The sequence below is a fragment of the Rattus rattus genome, chromosome 15 (assembly GCF_011064425.1).
Source record: "Rattus rattus isolate New Zealand chromosome 15, Rrattus_CSIRO_v1, whole genome shotgun sequence".
Classification (NCBI taxonomy): domain Eukaryota; kingdom Metazoa; phylum Chordata; class Mammalia; order Rodentia; family Muridae; genus Rattus; species Rattus rattus.
The window spans coordinates 79,110,680-79,133,481 of NC_046168.1; the positions used below are offsets into that span (position 1 = coordinate 79,110,680).

At 41.0% G+C, this 22,802-nt stretch overlaps 1 protein-coding gene across 1 annotated transcript in view; it reads right to left on the reverse strand.

Annotated features, from left to right (window-relative positions):
- The window catches only part of LOC116884626 (zinc finger protein 474-like), a 30,731-nt gene that overhangs the window by 4,260 nt on the left and 3,669 nt on the right, over positions 1-22,802 (reverse strand). Inside the window, exons 2-3 of the mRNA XM_032885765.1 lie at positions 10,540-10,650; positions 9,651-9,771 (exon numbers count right to left, since the gene is read on the reverse strand). The gene's annotated coding sequence lies outside the window, so the exon portion shown is untranslated. The remainder of the gene's footprint in view (positions 1-9,650; positions 9,772-10,539; positions 10,651-22,802) is intronic.

The following is a 22,802-nucleotide window of genomic DNA, read 5'->3' on the forward strand; positions in this document are numbered from 1 at the left end:
TAGAGCTCTTTCCATTATCCATTCAACCTGAATTCCATGGAGCGTCTCCCCTTTAGTTTCCGTCCCTGATTTAATGCACTATTCATATGCCTCTTGGGCAGGCGCCTAAGTGCTCTCCAGACTCTGTGCTTGCAATGGGAGGAGAGAGGAGGATCGCAGATGGAAAAAACAGAACAGGGACAGAGACGCTCCCCAAAGCAAGGATGTTCTGTATGAGACAGGGTCGTTTGATTCTGCAGTAAGTAGGGTTTGCTAGAAGTTTCTTCCGGTTGAACTGTGATACATCCTTTCTCTGGACCTAACAGCCTCTCTTCAGGCTCCACTATGCAACTGGCAAGGGAGGGGCGGGGAGTGGGGTAGAGGTGTGTGAGAAAATGACCTGTTGTAGTTACAATAGACACAAGAGGGCCTTGAAGCCCATTCAGTGAGGCCAACTGGTGTCCTGCCTGAGGCTGTTCGCCGCTGTCTTTACTGCATGAGAACGCATGTTCACTGTGAAGACGGTCCCTGCAGCAAGCACAGGGAAACCCCTTACCGTTCCCATTTAATCATCAGCTCCGTCCTTCTCCTGCCGACATTTCTCATTGCAAGTGAACGTATGAAAGTGAAAAGGAGGAGGAACCTGGCAGTGGACTTGGGGAAGACGAGGAATGGCGTGTAAGGTCCCTGCTGCTGACTGTGCCAAGGCAATGCGCCAGGGTAAGGATTGTTGGTGTTCACACTGTAAGTTGGTTATAAAAGCAAAAATGCTACAAACACTCAATACATATACTTAATTCATGTAAAGAAATCGGCCTGTCACCCAGACACATCGTAAAACAACTTTGCTAGCACGTAAAGAGAAGCACTGTGAAAATCCAGCCAGCCAGCTTCGCCCCCGGTGTCTATGGCGATAGGCCTGAATTAGGCATTTTTAACCATATTTGCAAGTTGAACATTTCAGGAATGCTTTGTAGGGTCCATATTTTATCAGGAGAATGACCTTTTCCATTCCCTTTAGGGTTCATGAGAAGGGAGACGCAAACACCATATTTGAACGCAATAGTTGTGAGAATCCAGAGCCCATTTTGGCTTTAGTTGATGTTCTTTAAAAGGAAAACCATCTGATGCAAACAAGTGTGACCGAGTCTTTTAAAACTACTTCAATCTTTTAAAATGAATATAATTAACACATGAAATGGCTCCTTCCTATAAGTATAGAACCTAAATTCTCCAAATGGGGCAAAAATGTAAGAAAAAATTGAACTGAATGGACACAGTTCAAAGGCAAAGAAGGTTTGGTTGTTCTGTCTTTTACACTTTTCAGCAGCCTCCATTCTCTCTAATATCCTGCGTGAGTACAGTTTCCTAATGTACTCTCTGGTCTTCCTTACCTGTGAAAATTTGCTTTTTAAAAGAAACAAATATAGCCACTCACAGGGAGGCTTGTGGCAGGTAATCTCTCTCCCAGGTCTGTGGAGGTAGCTACTTACCAAAAGCCACAGCGCTCAACTCCCCTGGTTAATGCAGCCCTAATGTTTCGCTGGCCAGGTTTTTAGCTAAAAGTCTATGAGTTCTTTTGTAGTTCGTGAACACATTGATAGAACTTGAGAAAGTTTATTTTTTCTTTTGAGACAAGGCCTTAGCATGTATCCCAGACTGCCCTCCACTTGCCAAGTGCTAGGATTACAGGCGCTGATACTTAGAACACACATATAATGTCTGGACCCGAGCAGACATCTCGGAATTGTTTATATCCATGTGACACGTGATGCAACCCAGCATAAGGCTTGAAAGAACTTGAGTCTCCGTTAAGTGTAAAACCCCTTACATGAACCCAAGTACCTTTCTTAGGCTTTATTCACTCGAGACAAATCTCTATTTGTAGATTTTAGAGGTTGCTTACTCATGAAAACCTAATAGTAATTGAGTATTTTTTGTAATTTAATAATGGTCATTGCTACAGCACAAAATCAATTCTTATTGCGTAAATGACTGTTTTATTGTCTAAAACACTTGGGAAGACCTATGGACCTCTCCAAGAACATCATCTGCCACCAGTAGGCACTTTCTCCTGGAAGATCTGGTTCTTATCTCTTCCGATCCCTCTTCTGATGTCTAAGTTGTTGTAATCAGGATATTTCCTATCACCTTCCAGTCTTGGAAGTGGAACTGTAACCTCTCTTATGCTGTTCACTTTTACTGCCAGTTACCTAGGTAACAGCTTCGTTCCTAGTCAACAGCACCTTAAATTCTCTTTGTTCAAATAACATATATAGTTTGTTTCCTGATGGATGCAGGCAGATTCAGAATAAGTAGTTTAAAAATTCTGTTCTATTTGAGCAACACATTATTTAACTGCTGCAGCCAAGTACAGATTCAAAGGAACTCTTTTATAACATGATAGAAATTCAGGTGCCTGCCTCAACAATAAAACTCCCCCTGAAAACGTGGTTGTATGGCTTTAACAAAATGGCATTATGAGTTACAAAATGTCACTTCTCTACTTGTTACAAATTTAACTAAATCGTGAGGGCAAACTTGTCATTTTAAGTCAAGCTACAGTTTCTTGAAGTTTGTATGACTCCGTTTCTCTACTGATAATGCAGTCTCTCCAGTGTTATGAAGAAAAATCGGCCCAGCCCACTCAGAGAACAAGGATCACCAGAAGGGCTGATGGGAGCTGAGCGGCTCCCACTCTCCCTGGAAAGAACTAGGGAAATGGGTGTCTGTGGTTCTCAACAAATCTGAGGTAAACTGACAAAAGGTCCTACGAGAACAGCCAGGACCTGGACGTTGTATGGCTCAAAAACTCCAAGAATGGTATTGGAGACGTAAGGAATGCTTTGAAGAGAGCCATGTAGGTGGAGGTGTGACTCTGAGGGAATGTGAGCATTTCTAATCTTCATCTTAATTGCTAATTTAAAATAATCCCCTTCCTCATTTCTTCTTCACTATAACAGACATTGAACCTCAAAGTTTTTTTTTACTTTCATTCACCCTAACTGCCATGTGTGGACACAATAGTCTGTGGTATTAGAAAAGCACATGGAAAGGAGAGAAATGGACATTTTATTCTTCTAAGTAGAGCCTACTGCATGGGTAGTTTATGCTGTTGAGACTTGTAATATCACCCCATGTAAGCTAGTATTAGACCTAACCTATACTTTTCATTCTATATTGAGTATCCAAATCACAGGGTATAAAATCACAAAGGCCAACAGGTATGGGCACAGAACTGTCACACTGATATGTGGTGAAGTAGAGAAGTAACTATGGAAACCACCAATATGATCATGCCCTGTAATGTATAGAAGAAAGACAAAGCATGATGAAGGAGAGATGAAGAGAAGAGAAGAGTGGAGTGGGAGGATTCAGGAGAATAAGGTCTATCCACAGGAGTATCACTGTCCTAGTTTGCTTTCTACTGTTGTGATAAAACACTGACCCAAAGCTCTTGGAGAGGCAAGACTTTACTTGGCTTACAAGTTACAGTCTATCGCCATCAAGGGAAATGGTAGGAAGCAGGAAGCAGGAAGCAGGAAGCAGGAAGCAGGAAGCTGGAGGCAGGAACTGAAACAGACTGTCAGAGAAAAAGCAGCTTTGGGCTTGCTCCCCATGGCTCACTCAGCTTGTTTCCTTATACAACCCCAGACCATGTGCTCAGCGGTGGCCCCTCCCACAGTGAGCAGGGCCCTTCCACATCAATCATCAGTCAAGAAGATGTTTCACAGGACAATCTGATAGAGGCATTTTCCAAATCAAGGTTGCCTTTTCCCAGATAACTATAGCTTTTGTCAAATTGACAATAACAACAACAGCCACAAACTAACCAGCAGTTCACATACTATGTTTACCATATTTCACATAGTTTTTTCCCAAGTATTGGCCTGGAGGCCAAATGTGCCCCACATGTATACATTCTTTGCGGTAGTCAAAGTGCTAAGAATGAATTGATAGCCACTACATTTAAATTTAGAGATGTCATATGAATGGTTGTTCGAATTTACTTGACATAGAAGATCTAGCCTGAAGAGCCTACATTCCTGTCCCACAACTAGTATGAGTCAAAGCACAGTGAAAGCCACAGGTCATGTGGGCAATCTGGACTCTTCCAAAGTTTCTCAACCACTTCACATCACTAATTTATAGGTCAAGCTTCCCCCTCAGGCTGTTTTGAATCTGTAAGATTGCTTGTGAACCTCATTTGAAACTGACCCTTTCCCACAGTTTTCTTCTTTAATTGCATGTTTGAAAATCACTTCAAAGATTTGTAAATCCCAACTCTCCAGAAACTGAGGATCCAGTTGAAGATACGTTATCTTTTCTTAAAGAGTTGACTACTGAAGTCATAGCATACTCCTTGGTAAAAATTTAGTAAAAATTAACCTTGCAAATGAAAGCATGCTGAAGAGGAAATGCATGGTTTGAGGAGTGAGGGAAGATCCAAGGAGAAAGGAATCAATGATGTAAGGAGGAATAAGCTATTGTTGGAGCCACATGTAATTCCAAACAGAAAGGACAAAGGACTCTGTATTTAGAAAACCCATAAGAAGGACAACAGAAGGGGAAAAATAGCAGGAGAAAAGTGTTTCTTGGAATCATCTGACTATTTTGAAGTCATTTGCATATGTAATTATTGATCCATGTTATTCGAATTATTCTACATAAGCCAATGGATTTTGCTTTTACCACTCAATGTCTTTCTGTATGGAGGATGTTAGATGTCTTTTTTTTTTTTGTAAAGACTAAAGCAGTTGCTGGGTTTTCAGACTTGGTCTGGTAATCCCTCATTGGAGAGGATGGAAGAATTTGGTCTATTTTTTCCTCTGCCAAACTGTTTTGTCAAGAAGTGAGTATAAATTGAATTGAACTGAAAATGTGGAAGAACAGAACTGTAATTTCTTAACCTAGAATGAGATCTCTCTACTCTATCAAGAATCCAAAGTTAATTACCAAAAATGAGGAGGAAATACTCAAATTTCAGTATTCAAACTTTAAAAAAAAATTGAAATCGACGCATAGCTTACTAGCCTCATCCTATGAGATGCCAGACAGAGTTCTACTGTTCAAATTCTCCTGACTCATTATCAGTGCAATGATTTTGGCATAGGCTGCCAAGCCAAGGGTGACAGCATTTGAAGTGTTGTACTACACTAGTGTGTCCAGGTGGGAACAAACACAATGCATAGGGCTGCCCTTGACTGGGATGGATTGGCAAAAGACAGATGGCTGTCACTGTATCCTAGAAGGAAATTTCTAGCCATACCCTCCACTGACCTAATAACAGACCCAGCATTGTGCCTTAGCTCTATTCTACCCCCAGGAGATCAGAGTCTCCCAGAGCCTGGCTAACTCTTAAACTTATCATTAAGACCATTCATTTCTAACTTCAACACTGTTAATAATGTTCTCTTTACCCAAAGCTGTATCTGAAGAAAGTCCTTGGGCAGAAAGTCAAAAGCAGACCAGGACCCACAGAGATGCTGGATTTCTACTGTGTCAGTCAGTGAATGAGGCTCTATTTTCTGATTCCCTTATTGACAGGCAGTGAGTGAGTCTGGAGACTTGGTGGTTTACTTATGCCCACAGGCTAAATGCTGTTTCTTACTGTTTCATTGCTGTGGACCTAAGATCGTCCTATGCAGATATGTTACCCAAAAGTTATTGTCATTCTTATTGATGTCACCAAATGAAGTGAACTCTTTCACAGCCTTTATGGTTAGAACTCATTGATGATTCAGAACCCTCTGTAATACATCTTTTTCCTTCTCAGGAAAACTTACACAAGATACCCTTTGCTATTGAAAACCACTAGAATTCATCTCCTGTGTTCTGCGAGGAACTTGCACCCTCTCTGTGTCCCATGAGCCCAAGCAAAGCATGAAATGTGGTGAGAGCTCTTTATTTTAAAACCTCATCACTTACAGCTTAGATATCTTGTGGTTTACAACATACTGAATGCTTCCTGCTACTCCATGTCAAATTACTATCAAATGTCATGGATGACAGAATATCCGCTCACTTCTTTGTAGTGAAGAAAAGGTCTATGTGTATATTTTCAGTTGCACAGAAGACAGCAAAGGCCAAGTATTTGCCCTATTTTGTGTTTTCAACTGGCTTCCCTCTGCCCTTTCTTTCATGTCCTATGTCACCAACATCATTCTTGGTGCTATCTCTCTTTACATCTTGGACAAGCCAATGTAATAAGGGCAGAACCAGGAAATTAATACAGAATGAAGCATCCCATGCTCAACTCTATAGCTGCCATAATTTGGCTGGAAGGCCAACAGTGTTAACAAGTTCCCATCTAGAATATGCTACTTAGATACTAACTCTATCATAGTTGACACAAAGCATATCATTGTATATTACAACATGATGGGCTCTTGCCAGTCACAAATATGAAGTCTTGCCTGTTCACAAGCAGCAGAGAGAGAAGGAATCTGAAACATGCAAAGAGCTAAACAAATACTTGCTGACTTTAAGGACAAAGGAAGAACCAAAGAGTCAAGATAAGTGGTTGCTCTGGAATCTGGAGAGAGAAGGAAACTGATTTTTTCTAAGGGATTTTGAAAAGAATGTGACCTCTTAACATCTCAGTTTGTGCCCAGTGAGGACCCTGCCGGCCCTCTGACACAGACATCTCCAATAATGAAGTTGTGATTTTTTAAAGCCATTGATTTTATGGCAACTTACAACATATAATAAGAAATGAAATCGTCATGAAAAGATGAAATCAGTTTTGTGAATGCAGCAGCCTCCTGCAAAGGGGTTGTTCTGCCAGTCTTATCATGCTTTGCCCTGGAATTTTAATTCATGGCCCAGTAGGAAAGCTCATTTCCACAAGTGACAACTCAGGGGTTGATGAGATGCCCCAGTTACTTGTCTTACATGAACTATAATGAAATTCACTCTATAACAGCCGATGAACAAATACACAACATTGTGCAGTGAGTCCTAGTGTCATCTTCTAGGTAGGTAAGAATCCCCAACCACGGTGCCTGACAGGTTTTGATTCTGTTTTATGCCACCTGTGGTCAGAATGTCTTTCCTGGCTCATACTTACTATCCTCTTTCTTCTTTGACTGTGCTATTTGTTTTGCATTGCTTATTTACATCAGAGAGAATCATCATTAAGTACAATCTTCAGAAACTTGACTTAACGCCTATTGCTTTTACCCAGTTCCTGATATTTCTTATTAATGCAGAGGTGTCATGGTCCTTTACTTCCCGCAACCATGCTGTCACCACTGCTAGCAGCCTTCTCTAACAACTGGAAGGAAGAGTGGCTGTCTGCTTTGATTCTGAAAATGCATTTCTGCTTTGTTCAGTCATTCATTCTCTGTATGGAACTCTAGCATAATGGAGAACTTAATTTGCTGTCCCCCCGTGTAGCCTTCCTGTGTAACCCCCTTACATGCCCCCTCTTCCCCAGCATCAGCTCTTCACAGGCATCGCTGTTACCCAACTCATACTCCATGAATGAACTGCATAAACGTGAAGAAATCACAGATGACACTCTAGTGTGCTGTACAAAATATGTAAGAACATTGGAGACTGCTGCTTGTGTTACTCAGAAAAAAAACATGCTTTTCGTTTTAGTTCGAGAGATTATTTGGTTCTTAAGTCGAGCATATTTGAGTCTTCTCCCAGGCTAGAGAAACCTCACACAGAGGAGGATGATTGCTGTTAACCTGATGTACCCACCCTCAAGGGTGGGAGTGTCTTGCTGTTTTCCTGCTGTGTAACCCCTTAGGAAATAAGATAGGACGGTTACTCAGTCACAGAGCTTGGTGCTTAAGCCTGGTCCATTTCTGTTTCTCATCATGCCTGCAGATCCCAGTTGTGACCATATGGTTTGCTGTGTGCCAAGTTCCCCTCTGTGTGGGACAGAATCGACTGTTCTCATATACTGAGGGAGTTTCCACTGGCCGTGGTTCATGTTGTCCTTTTCTCATAGCATAGTCCTTCGAAATGTATCTTCTTGCCCAGACACTAAAAATCACGTTAATTTTAGGTCTAATGATGGCATTATAATTACATTTAACTGTAATTTTTATTAAGGTAATTATAGATTCAATGTAGTCAAAAGAAATAATTTGAAGATCCCTTGTGCATTCACTCACTTTCCTCCTGTTTGTAAAATGAAAGTATAAGGTGTAACTCGAGAAATATCTATGAGTGAAATCCGGAATCCTCATCCCAGTTTCTGCCTGTGTGAATTTAGCTTTATGTAGCTTTACTGCGTGTGTAAGCATCCACAAAGTGCCAGTGGCTCCAGTGCTATAAGGAGTCAGACTTGCTATTTTTAGCATTATCCACCTTCTTGCCCTTATTTCTCTCACATCCTCATCCCTTCCCCCCACTAACCACAAATATGCCTTTCATTCTCAAAATGTTATAATTTCAGAATATTATATGTAGATGTAGAAGGTATATAGACTTTTTCACTGAGTACAACTTCACGAAGGTTCAACCACGTTGTATATTTCAACAATCTACTGCTTTTAATTGTTACATAATATAGGACTTCATGTATGTCCTACTTTGCTTCACCGCTGACGCAGTTTAGACAGTTGCATTTAGACAGTCACAGTTTTGTTATTATGCTCATCCTTATGACGAAACGCACTGAATTGGTTTTTGAAGGATGCATAGAAGTCAAGTAGGTATGGAAGGGAAAATAATTCTAATCAATGGAACAGCAGCATTTGTACAGATCCAAGTACCCAAAGCATGGCATTCTTACAAAATGGCAGCATCTGGCTTACAGCCAGGGTCAGGTTTCTGCATGATATGTATGAGGTTTTGTTAGGGAGGAGCTTAAGTGTATGTATGCACATGGGTAGATAGGGTCATGAGTAGATGAGTGCTTGAGTACAGCATTAACTGTGAGTGGGTAAATGTGTGGTGGATACAGTTTATGGGAATACGTACACACAATTATGACAGTGAGCATGTGTATGCACAGATGTGTGTGTGTGCGTGTGTGTGTGTGTGTGTGTGTGTGCGTGTGTGTGTGTGTAAGGTTAGTATGAATAAAGGAGCCACTGAAGGTATAGAAGTGTAGATAGATGTGAACACTTAGCTGCTAGTGTTCCATTGTTTGATGGAATGTGTGCATGGATGTGAGTGGAAACACACACACGGATTTATATAGAGAGGGGGGAGGGGAGGGAGGGAAGAAGGCTAGGAGGTTGAGAACTACAGATGAAATGAGAAGGAAAGTGAAGAAAAATTGAATTAACTAAGTAGGATATATCGACACGAATGATGAGCCTTACAGTTAGTATCAGGAATTCTGTTTCTCCTATTGGGAATAAAAACAGTCCACAGATTTTCTCATGTGTCATATTTGATAGACAAAAGAACATAGATGATGAAATCTAAAGAACTTTAGCTTCTAATTCTTAGGAACCAGGTAAAGGAAAATTTCAGTGTCTTAAAATGGTGCAGTGTAGCAGAAAGGGGCCTTGCAGCCGCAGAAACAGCTCCTGCAGGAGGACCTAATTGAAGGCTTGAGAGACCAAGGATTGCTGATGCAGACAATGCCAGCCAATCAGGAACTGCCGTTTAGAAGAGATTCTTTCTTGGGACCAATGGGCCCGGGTGGGTGGTATTAAAGGAGCTTGCAGCAGTGCTCAGATGGGCTTGCTGCAGTTTCTCACTGCTCATGAAGTCTGTGTCGTTACTGCACCACCTCACCTCCAACCCCCAAGGGCAGGTAGGGTCTGGCTTCGAGTAGTCCAGGGCACAGGTAACAATGTATTAGTTTCCTTTATAAGAAAACTTTTAGCAGGAAAAGAGATTGGCATAATTTACAAAACTACAACTTTTACCCAGCTTACCTAGCATGACCTCTATGCTCCTTCCAACACCAAGATCACGTGTGATAAGCCATTTCCGTTGTTCCACCCATGACCCATCTTATGTCACCAATGACTTATGACTAAGTACTTTTGCTAAAACAGGTTGACAAACACCTCTGAACTGTTCTGCTATATTGTTTTGAATTATTTGCACAGAGCTTAAATAATGACAGAATTCATTTTCAACAATATGTTTTGTTAGGAAACCCAGATGGTTTCCCATTTGCTTTTCTGTCGTGTAACTTTTTCTATCACTCTCATTTTTTTTTTTTTGAGTCAGGGCTCCTCATTGAACCTGGAGCTCTCTGTTTCTGATAAATCGACCTGCCAGCAAGCTCTGGAATCTGTCTGTCTCTTCTCCCACCCAAACGGTGGAGTTACAGGCAAGAACCTCCACAGATTTTAAATACTGGAGATTCCAGTGCTGGCCCTTATGCTTGCACAGCAAACACTGCCCACTGAGTCATCTCTCCAGGCCCTCAGTTCTCAACTGCAACTGAATGGTCGCTATTAGTAGGGGAAAAGTACAGAGCCAAGCAAATTGCATAAATGTATTGGTACGTTCTAATTTTCTAAGGAAAAGCAGAAAAATATCATTTGCCAAAGTATCAGAGCTGCTTCTCTAGTGTCCAAGGTTTCTACTGATGTTGTCTCTCTATTTGTTTTGCTTTATTATCTCTGCATAAACTTGGGCTTAGCTTCAGAGCACAGTTCCCAAAGTCCTAGCAGCTGGAATTTTGAGTGAAATTCTTAACATCTCTGGACCTGTTTCTTCCTGTTTTCTGGATGTGAAAGTCACCTGGCAGGGTTGTTATTAAGATGAAACATAAGATAAAAGTGCTGGCAGAGGCCAGGTATGATATATATCACGATTGTTATTGCAATGCTTTCAAATACCATCTTCATACGTGATCATATCTCTGTACATAATGAAGCAGACCAGAAAATGTAATTAGTAACATTTCTGAAATTATTCCCACTATTATTAAAATACCCCAAAAAGTTCCCAAGTTTTCATTTCCTAGCTAATTCAAACCACATTTTATTTAGATTCAATTGAAAGACATTGCAGCCATATTCCTGGAAATACTGAGGACTCTAGAGAAACGTAAGTGTGTTTTCTAACCTCATCCAAACCATATGGAGCATTGTGGTCTTTATGACAACACTGTCCCTTTGCTAGAGACACTTGCTCCATCTCCCAGTTAGCTTCCCCAGGGGACCACGTTCCTTGGCACTGCAGCTGACTGGCCCAGTGCTGGGTACTGGACACAGGCTGGCTCGCAGCACTTGGCTGTGAACTGGCCTTTTCCAAACCCATCTTACAAGGTGGCTCAGGGCAGTCTCCAGAATTTTAAAGCAGTTCAAGCAAGTAACTTTAACAAATATGGAGTGGAAAACCCAGTGTGGGCAATGCACGATTAACAGTTTGCCCGGCAACAGTGAGACTTGCTTTTTAGCTTTCTGAAGGTCATAAACAACGGCTAAGGAATTATTTTGGATTCTAGACCCAAGAGCAGAGTCTCCTATACTCAAGCTAAGAATTCCCTTGGAACAGGTATTCTGTGTGCTTTTGACCCAAACATGGCCATAGAGACCCCTGTGGCTTCCTCTGCATGCACCCTGATGCTATGCCTCCCATTATCTGAGGATACTTGGGGCGGGTGAGAAGGGTCTGGGGCTGGTCTTAAGACACTGATTCATTTCACCCAGGGTCCTGCCTCGGGTAGTGGAGACCAGAGCAGGTAACTCGCATAACTTCTGCATTCCTGTCACCATTATGCTGAACTCACGGCCAGTATTCCATAACAACCTAAGCCTTCCACTTTAGCGTTCACAGCCTAATTGATACAATATGGTTACTTTGGTTCTGTATCTGTGATTTGATTTGTTTGTCACTGTAAGTAAAGAAAAATCCTACATCAGTCACTTAGGGCAATGGAAAAATATCTTTGCATCAGACAGAAAATCTGGAGGTAACCAGAAGCCAAACGGCACCGAGGCCATGGGGTTTTTCTTCAGTGTCTGCTGTGTGGCTTCGATAATTCCCTCCGCTCTCTTCGTGCACCAAAGATGGGTCAATCCTAGTAACTTTGGTTCTACATCTAACCCAGCTCTTCGCCCAGGTTCTGTGTGAAGAGTGTGGCTGCCCAGCTCTTGGGTGAAACTTCAGGAATCCCATCATCCAAGGTTCACAAAACACCAATCCTAGCACCAAGAATGGCCATATCTTCCTTCATTGTCTACGCACGCTCAGAAGTCCATCAACAAGGTCACTGCCATTAAGTGACAAGCATGGAAAAATCTATCCTCAGCTGCAGTGCACATGGAGTACAGCATACTCCATCGTATGTATGTTCTTTGAACATATAGCATATGGCTTTATATATAGGACATAAGCAGAAGTGAGACGAAAGTGTCCTTTGGACATATAGAGAAGTGCTGGGTCATATGGTAGTTTTAGTTTTTATTTCCACAGGAATATTCATTAGCTTTTCCATAATAGTGGTGTGAATTTATATTCTGATGATCGGTGTGCCCCTGAGAGCCCACCTTTCACTCCACCTTTGCCATTTCCTCATTTTTAATTTTTTTTTTTTTTTGGTAAATGCTATTCTAATTCATATGAGGTGGGTTTGACTCGCATTTCTTTGATGATTAGTGATGTTTAACTTCATCATCGTCATCACCATCATCGTCGTCGTCATCATCATCATCATCATCTACCTATCAGCCATTTGAGTAGGGTGTTGGTTGCCAGCAGCTGGAGCCTGGGTGTAAAGGGAAGACCGTGTTTAACGGGTCCCCGTTGGGTTGTGAGCAGTAGAGGTGGGATTTCCACCTGGAAGTATTGACTGCTCATGGGCCACCAGGCCCCGGTGTGCTCTGTGGCTTGGCGGTCTCAATGTGAATTCGATCACTGTCTCCTCCAGTGGTTGACTTTAACTTCTTTTAAAGGTTGTACACTCCTGATTTCCTTGTCTCCGTGGTGCTTGTTTTCTAAGGTTTGTAACTCTGTGTATGGTTAGAGTGCATATGTGTATGTGGGTTTGCATGTCTGTGGATGCACATGTTGTGGATACACGCGTGTACTTGCGTGGGGGGTGTCAGATGAGGTTGGGTGTCTAACTTGGTCACTCTCCATTTTATTTCCTGAGCCAGGAAGTTGCCAGTTCACCTGGTCTAGGCCAACTTAGCTCAGGGAGCTGCGTCCTTACCTTTGCAGAGCTGGGGTTGCCAGGGCACCACGGCCTCCGACTGTTTTCGTTTTGTACATGGTTTCTGGGGATCTGAACTCTAGTCCCATGCTAGTGTGGCAAGTACTTTCTTCACAGAGGCCTCTTTCCTGCCCCAGACTCCTGCAGCTTTAAGCTCCATATCACACGGGTGAAATGCAGAGTCTGGGAAAACATCTCGAGACATTCTGGAGTCAGAATTTGAGAAGGGACTCAATTTTGTAGGTTTATCCTGTAAATGCCCTGTGAAGGATGACAAAATTTTGGGCTGCAAATCTTGATTCTTTTTAGTGAAGTTTTGGATATAAAATTAATAATAAAATGAATTTGGTCACATTAGAGGTAATGAAATTTTGAGTGAACCACAACAACACCTATGTTATTTAGGCAAGGGATGGATAGCATCCACTTAAGTCCACTTTAATTTAAAACAGCATTTGCTGTTTACCATAAGTTTCTCCCAGAAGACTCTGCAGAAAACTTTATTTGGGAATTTCTTATCACCCATTCATGCCCCAATAGTTAGGATAATTAAATTCCATTTGAGGCTGTGTTTTACATAGGAAATCGGCTGACTGATGAGGAAAATATGGTTTTAATTTTAGTTTGTTCAATATCATGTGTTTCATATATAAGATGGCTAACTTGGAAATAAACAGATAATCCAGTCCAAGATTTATCTGATTGTAACATTGCACAATCACCTAGTATTTTTGAGAGAAAAATGCCATGGACCAGGTCAAATGTTATATTAACTTTTTATTACATGTGTATGCATGTTCTTTGACTATATTGCATTTAATGCTTTAATGAATATATATGACCAGTAATGAGCTAGACGGAGGTTTATTACTCATATTTATTATCATTTCATTTCGTGCTCTGCTCTTAATTGCCCCTCTCTGAATACAGAACGCCTCAGCTGCTAAAACACACACACACACACACACACACACACACACACACACACACACACCTCTCCATATATAACTCTAACCTTTGCCCAGCAATTATTTAATCCAGGATGGCTTCTTATCAAATCTGGATTGTAACTAGGTCACATGGTACTGATTAGGACAGCAATGGCTGGAACCTGAAGTATGGCTTTTCCAAATTGTTTTTCTCTTCTATCTCCAGATTGTTGCCTCTCTTGTTTGATTGATTGATTGTTCCTTTGTTGTTGTTCATATCATAAGCTGCTCTTTTGACAACTATTTAAGCTTGGGATAAGATGTTCTCCTTTGCCCTAACTCTCCAGCTAGAGCCCCAATCTCACCACAGTTTGCATGTGGGATTCAGGGCCAATGCGACCAGCACAGGAAGAATGGAGAAAAGCAGCAACACATTTAAAACATTAGCAGCTTTTCTTCCCTGTGGACGCATCTGCTAAAGTCATAGGGAAGAGATTCACTCTGTGTGTGGTCCGTTTCTTTTTCTGCTTATGAGTTTGGGTGTGTCTCCACTGACTTGACTTCTGTGCTCATTCTCCCACCTGATGTTGGATACCTTGTGATACTGAATTAGCACACACCGGCTGTTCCTAATCTAACCCCAGCAACCCAGCTATCCTTTTTGAATCCTTGCCTGTGCTCAGAATACCACTGCCGGGAAGGATGCCTAACCATTCACACTCCGTGTTGGCCATGGCATAGAAGGACCACATTCACCTTGACTCCCCAAGTCATTTATTTTCCTAGCAACTACATTTATGTCTGCAAATTACAACCAGAACCTAGTGCCTGGACCCAGACTAGATGCTTACAGACGACTCACCCTCCTCGAGATAGAACTCAAACTCTTGACTATTGAGGTCCTCTGTAATCTAGGATTACTCTCTCCCAGGTCTCTATCTTGGTTCCCTTTTCCCTTCCTCTGTAGAGTGCTACAGTCATTTTACCTCAAGTTTCTCAGACAAGTCAAAGTCTTTTTCCCTCCTCAGTAGACAGACAGGGTGGAGGCTTCTCATGTGACCTTCCTCCTGCCTAAAACCTTCCTCTAGTTCTTTGACTGGCTTTCTGGTTTCTCTTTTTCTATCTCTCTGCAAACATTATCAACCCAGAGAGGCTTTTCCTGATTGTTCTTCTAGTAACTGCTGTCATTTTCTTTCAAACACACAACCAAGTGTACACATACCCACATGCACGCACGTACGTGTTCTGCAGCCACTGCCAACAGTTCTGTTCAGTGACATCACGGCTTGTTTTCTGAACTGCATTTACAACATGTGGTTTTTTGTTTTGGTTTTTGGTTTGCACGTGTGGTATCCATTTCCTTCATATGGACATGAACTCCAAGGCACTGGGGACTTATTTGCTGCTCTCTACAGTTGAACTGACAGCACATGGCCTATTGCCAGACCCACGGTAGGTGCTAACAAAACACAGCCTATGTTGAATGAAATTAGCTTTGTTTTACATTACATTTTCAACAGAACTCAAGATTATTATTTAAATAGAAAAAAAGACAACTGAAAAGGACTTTTAGTGAAGACTTTTCGGGCTTTATTTTTTAGGTCTTAGGAATACTTCAACAAATAAATCTTGTTAATTCCTCTTCATAAAGGGATTGCTATTCTATTTAGCCTGAGATTTGTAACTATAATTAGTCCAAGATAAATAAGACCCCAGGCAAAGACTATGTATCAAACCAAAGAGTGTGCCTTGGGAAAAAGTCCTTCAGAGAATAATGACTGACCAGAGGCTGCCACAGCCACCAGCCCCCAGGTGTGGTGGCTATGGGGGCACCAATGGTGGCCTTATGACAGCTATGGCATGTGCCAGGGCACTGCACGTTTAAGCAGAATCTGAAAGTGAGTGTTTGGGTTTCCAGGCTGGAGGTTATTTCTCCATAATCCCTTTTATACATAAGCATTATGAGTACTTAGGAACTTCAAACTTAACTCTCCTCAAAAGTCATTTCTCTTCTGAAAAGCTCTCAAAGGACTTGGTTCCACAGTGGAAGCATAGACTTTCTAAATTAATGTAGGACTTGGAGAAGATAATTCACCGGAATTACTCAAACATGAGGACAAGGGTACACAAACTATAGACTATAGGCCAGATTTGGCCGGCTTCCCACCTCGTTTGATAAATATTTATGGGAGAATAGTCATGTTTATTCTTTTACATATTTGTCTTTTATTGTATTTGTCTTATCTTGTAATGGGAGGGTATGTACCCTATGCAGTTAAATTGTTTCCTACTCATGCACACATAAGGAAAATGTGTAGTCTTGGATGAGAACATAAAAGCAAGACTTGATTTAAAAGTAAAGTATCTGGAGTGGAGAGATGGCTCAGCAGTTAAGAGCTCTTGTTGTTCTTCCAGAGGACCTAGGTTCTGTTCCCTGTCCCCCACACATGGTGACTACAGCCATCTGTAATTCTAGCTCCAGAGAACATCTCGCCTTCTTCTGACCTCTATGGGCACTGAATGCGCATAGCGCACATGCTTGAAAAGAAAAAAAAGTGAAGCATCCAATTTTTCATCGGTGTGAATTTTAAAATAATACTCAAAATACTATCAATTTTTGCTTGTGCCCGACTGTATCCAGGATCCTCTTGGTCTTTTCTCAAATAAATGTTTGGCTTCTTTGTCCTCTGCACATAAAATCTACAGGTTATCGCCATGTTTAAACCATTAGCAAATGACGTCTTTCCATCCTCCCTCCCCCTGCTGCTGTACCATGTATATTGCTTTTGCCATCTGGAGAATACCTCCCCTGTGTCTAATACTTAGTAGGAATCATCCCTGCTCCTTCAGGTGATGTATTCTGGAATTGTGTGCACTCTTCACTGTTTTCAAATTTCTATCAGAGGCAAATATATGGGATTCAAGTTCTGAAGTAAACAAGAAAGGGCAAGTAACAAAACTTACAGTTGCCATTTTCAGGCTCAAAATGGATATGTGTGACAGAGGCTTCAAAGCTGGGAATGGGAGGGGGGAGGGAGAGAGAGAATAAGAATAAGAATAAGAATCTTCCTCTCAGAACAGGAAGATAGAGGCACTCAAGCAGCAGGTCCCCTGTGGTCCAGACACCGCCCGGATCTGAAGGGACCTGGTCAACAGTTCTCTGCACCCAAATCCCATGGGACGGAGAGCTAAATCTTCAGAGGGACAGACACGCCTGGGAAGCCAGAAGAGACTACACTCTGCCCACATTTCTGACTCCAGAGGAAAACACATAACGCCATCTGGGACCCCTGTGCACAGGGGCTCGAGAAAAGGTGGGGCAGGCTCTTCGGGTTGCCGCCTTCATGGGGAATTGAAGCACAGGCCCCCCAGAGCAACTTCAGGCCTGAGATCAGAGGTAAGACCAATTTTCTGCTCCAAGTGACCTGCCTGGTGGACTCAGGACACACTCCCACAGGAACAGCTGAAAGCCAGTGGACAGGAACGACTACATGCCTGAAAGCAGACCACTCTGTTCCCATAACTGGCTGAAAGAAAACAGGAAAACAGGTCTACAGAAATCCTGACACACAGGCCTATAAGACAGTCTAGCCACTGTCAGAAATAGCAGAACAAGGTAACATCAGAGACAACCTGATGGCAAGAGGCAAGCACAGGAAACCAAGCAACAGAAACCAAGACTACATGGCATCATCAGAACCCAATTCTCCCACCAAAGCAAACACTGAATATCCAAACACACCATAAAAGCAAGATCTTGATTTTAAATCACATTTGATCATGATGATGGAGGACTTCAAAAAAGACATAAAGAACTCCCTTAGAGAAATGCAGGAAAACACAAATAAACAAGCAGAAGCCTATAGAGAGGAAATGCAAAAATCCCTGAAAGAATTACAGGAAAACACAATCAAACAGGTGAAGGAATTAAAAATGGAAATAGAAACAATAAAGAAAGCACAAAGGGAGACAACCCTGGATATAGAAAACCAAAACAAGAGACAAGGAGTCCTAGATATGAGCATCACCAACAGAATACAAGAGATAGAGATAGAAGAGAGAATCTCAGGTACAGAAGACTCCATAGAAATTATTGACACAACTGTTAAAGATAATGTAAAACAGAAAAAGCTACTGGTCCAAAACATACAGGAAATCCAGGACACAATGAATGAAGATCAAGCATAAGGATAATAGGTATAGAAGAGAGTGAAGACTCCCAGCTCTAAGGACCAGTAAATATCTTCAACAAAATCATAGAAGAAAATTTCCCTAACTTAAAGAAAGAGATGCCCATAAAGTTACAAGAAGCCTACAGAACTCCAAATAGATTGGACCAGAAAAGAACTCCTCCTGTCACATAATAGTCAAAACACGAAATGCACAAATCAATGAAAGAATTTTAAAATCAGTAAGGGAAAAAGGTCAAGTAACATATAAAGGCAGACCTATCAGAATCACACCAGACTTCTCACCAGACACTATGAAAGCCAGAAGATTCTGGACAGATGTCATACAGACCCTAAGAGAACACAAATGCCAGCCCAGGTTACTGTACCCAGCAAAACTCTCAATTAACATAGATGGAGAAACCAAGATATTCCATGACAAAACCAAATTTACACAATATCTTTCTACAAATCTGGCCCTACAAAGGATGATAAATGGTACAGCCCAACATAAGGATGCAAGCTACACCCTAGAAAAAGCAAGAAACTAATCTTCTTGCAACAAAACAAAGAGAAGAAAAGCACACAAACATAATCTCACCTCCAAATACGAATATAACAGGAAGCAACAATCACTATTCCTTAATATCTCTCAACATCAATGGACTTACTCAATTCCCCAATAAAAAGACACAGATTAACAAACTGGATACACAATGAGGACCCTGAATTCTGCTGCCTACAGGAAACACACCTCAGAGACAAAGACAGACACTACCTCAGAGTGAAAGGCTAGAAAACAACTTTCCAAGCAAATGGTCAGAAGAAGCAAGCTGGAGTACCCATTCTAATATTGAATAAAATCAATTTTCAACTAAAAGTCATCAAAAAATAAGGAAGGACACTTCATATTCATCAAAGGAAAAATCCACAAGGATAAACTCTCAATCCTAAATGTGTGTGCTCCAAATACAAGGGCACCTACATACATAAAAGAAACCTTACTAAATCTCAAAGCACACATTGCACCTCACACAATAATAGTAGGAGATTTCAACACCCCACTCTCATCAATGGACAGATCATAGAAACAGAAATTAAACAGAGACATAGACAGACTAAGAAAAGCCATGACCCAAATGGACTTAACAGATATTTATAGAACATTCTATCCTTAAACAAAAGGATATACCTTCTTCTTACCACCTCATGGTACTTTCTCCAAAATTGACCATATAATCAGTCATAAAACAGGCCTCAACAGATACAGAAAGATAGAAATAATCCCATGCTTCCTATCAGACCACCACGGGCTAAAGCTGGTCTTCAATAACAATAAGGGAAGAACGCCCACATACACATGGAAGTTGAACAATGCTCAATGATAACATGGTCAAGGAATAAAGAAAGAAAGAAATTAAAGAAGTCTTAGGATTTAATGAAAATGAAGGTACAACATACCCAAACTTATGGGACACAATGAAAGCTGTGCTAAGAGGAAATCTCATAGCTCTGAGTGCCTGCAGAAAGAAACAGGAGAGAGCATATATCAGCAGATTGACAGCACACCTAAAAGCTCTAGAACAAAAAGAAGCAAATACACCCAGGAGGAATAGAAGGCAAGAAATAATCAAACTCAGAGCTGAAATCAACCAAGTAGAAACAAAAAGGACCATAGAAAGAATCAACAGAACCAAAAGTTGGTTCTTAGAGAAAATCAAGAGGATAGATAAACCCTTAGCCAGACTAACAAGAGGACACTGAGAGTATGTCCAAATTAACAAAATCAGAAATGAAAAGGGAGACATAACAACAGAATCAGAGGAAATTCAAAAAATCATCAGATCTTACTACAAAAGCCTATATTCAACAAAACTTGAAAATTTGCAGGAAATGGACAATTTCCTAGACAGATACCAGGTACTGAAGTTAAATCAGGAACAGATAGACCATTTAAACAACCCCATAACTCCTAAAGAAATAGAAGCAGTCATTAAAGGTCTCCCAACCAAAAAGAGCCCAGGTCCAGAATGGTTCAGTGCAGAATTCTTATCAGACCTTCATAGAAGACTTCATAGCAATACTATCCTAACTATTCCACAAAATTGAAACACACGGAGCGCTACTGAATTCCTTCTATGAAGCCACAATTACTCTTATACCTAAACCACACAAAGACCCAACAAAGAAAGAGAACTTCAGACCAATTTCCCTTATGAATATTGATGCAAAATACTCAATAAAATGCTTGCAAACTGAATCCAAGAGCACATCAAAACAATCATCCACCATGATCAAGTAGGCTTCATCCCAGGCATGCAGGAATGGTGTAATATACAGAAAACCATCAACGTGATCCATTATATAAACAAACTGAAAGAACAAAACCACATGATCATTTCATTAAATGCTGAGAAAGCATTTGACAAAATTCAACACCCCTTCATGATAAAAGTCCTGGAAAGAATAGGAATTCAAGGCCCATACCTAAACATAGTAAAAGCCATATACAGCAAACCAGTTGCTAACATTAAACTAAATGGAGAGAAACTTGAAGCAATCCCACTAAAATCAGGGACTAGACAAGGCTGCCCATTCTCTCCCTACTTATTCAATATAATTCTTGAAGTTCTAGCCAGAGCAATCAGACAACAAAAGTAGATCAAAGGGATACAGATTGGAAAAGAAGAAGTCAAGATAACGCTATTTGCAGATGATATGATAGTATATTTAAGTGATCCCAAAAGTTCCACCAGAGAACTACTAAACCTGAAAAATACCTTCAGCAAAGTGGCTAGGTATAAAATTAACTCAAAGAAATCAGTAGCCTTCCTCTACACAAAAGAGAAACAAGCCGAGAAAGAAATTAGGGAAACGACACCTTTCATAATAGTACCAAATAATATAAAATACCTCGGTGTGACTTTAACCAAGCAAATGAAAGATCTGTATGATAAGAACTTCAAACCTCTGAAGAAAGAAATTGAAGACCTCAGAAGATGGAAAGATCTCAATGCACGATTAACATAGTAAAAATGGCCATTTTACCAAAAGCGATCTACAGATTCAATGCAATCCCCATCAAAATACCAATCCAATTCTTCATAGAGTTAGACAGAACAATTTGCAAATTCATCTGGAATAACAAAAAACCCAGGATAGCTAAAACTATCCTCTACAATAAAAGGACTTCTGGGGGAATCACTATCCCTGATCTCAAGCAGTATTACAGAGAAATAGTGATTAAAAACTGCATGGTTTTGGTACAGAGACAGATAGATAGACCAGTGGAATAGAATTGAAGACCCAGAAATGAACCCACACACCTATGGTCACTTGATTTTTGACAAAGGCGCCAAAACCAACCAATGGAAAAAAGATAGCATTTTCAGCATATGGTGCTGGTTGAACTGGAGGTCAGCATGTAGAAGAATGCAGATCGATCCATTTTTATCACCCTGTACAAAGCTTAAGTCCAAGTGGATCAAGGACCTCCACATCAAACCAGATACACTCAAACTAATAGAAGAAAAAGTGGGGAAGCATCTCTAACACATGGGCACTGGAGAAAATTTCCTGAACAAAACACCAATGGCTAATGCTCTAAGATCAAAAATCGACAAATGGGATCTCATAAAACTGCAAAGCTTCTGTAAGGCAAAGGACACTGTTATGAGGACAAAATGGTAACCAACAGATTGGGAAAAGATCTTTACCAATCCTACAACTGATAGAGGGCTTATATTCAAAATATACAAAGAACCCACGAAGTTAGACGGCAGGGAGACAAATAACCCTATTAAAATGGGGTTCAGAGCTAAACAAAGAATTCACAGCTGAGGAATGCCGAATGGCTGAGAAACACCTAAAGAAATGTTCATCATCTTTAGTCATAAGGGAAATGCAAATCAAAACAACCCTGAGATCTCACCTTACACCTGTGAGAATGGCTAAGATCAAAAACTCAGGTGACAGCAAATGCTGGTGAGGATGTGGAGAAAGAGGAACACTCCTCCATTGTTGGTGGGATTGCAGACTGTTACAACCATTCTGAAAATCAGTCTGGAGGTTCCTCAGAAAATTGGACATTGAACTACCTGAGGACCCAGCTATACCTCTCTAAAAGATGCTCCAACATATAAGAAAGACACGTGCTCAGCTATGTTCATAGCACCCTTATTCATAATAGCCAGAACCTGGAAAGAACCCAGATGCCCTTTAACAGAGGAATGGATACAGAAAATGTGGTACATCAAAAACAATGACTTTATGAAGTTCATAGGCAAATGGAGGGAACTGGAAAATATCATCCTGAGTGAGCTAACCCAATCACAGAAAAACACACATGGTATGTACTCATTGATAAGTGGATATTAGCCCAAATATTCGAATTACCCTAGATGCACAGAACTCATGAAAGTCAAGAAGGATGACCAAAATGTGAATGCTTCACTCCTTCTTTAAAAGGGGAACAAGAATACCCTTGGGAGGGAATAGGGAGGCAAAGTTTAGAACAGAGGCAGAAGGAACACCCATTCAGAGCCTTCCCCACATGTGGCCCATACATATACAGCCACCAAACTAGATAAGATGGATGAAGCAAAGAAGTGCAGGCTGACAGGAACCTGATATAGA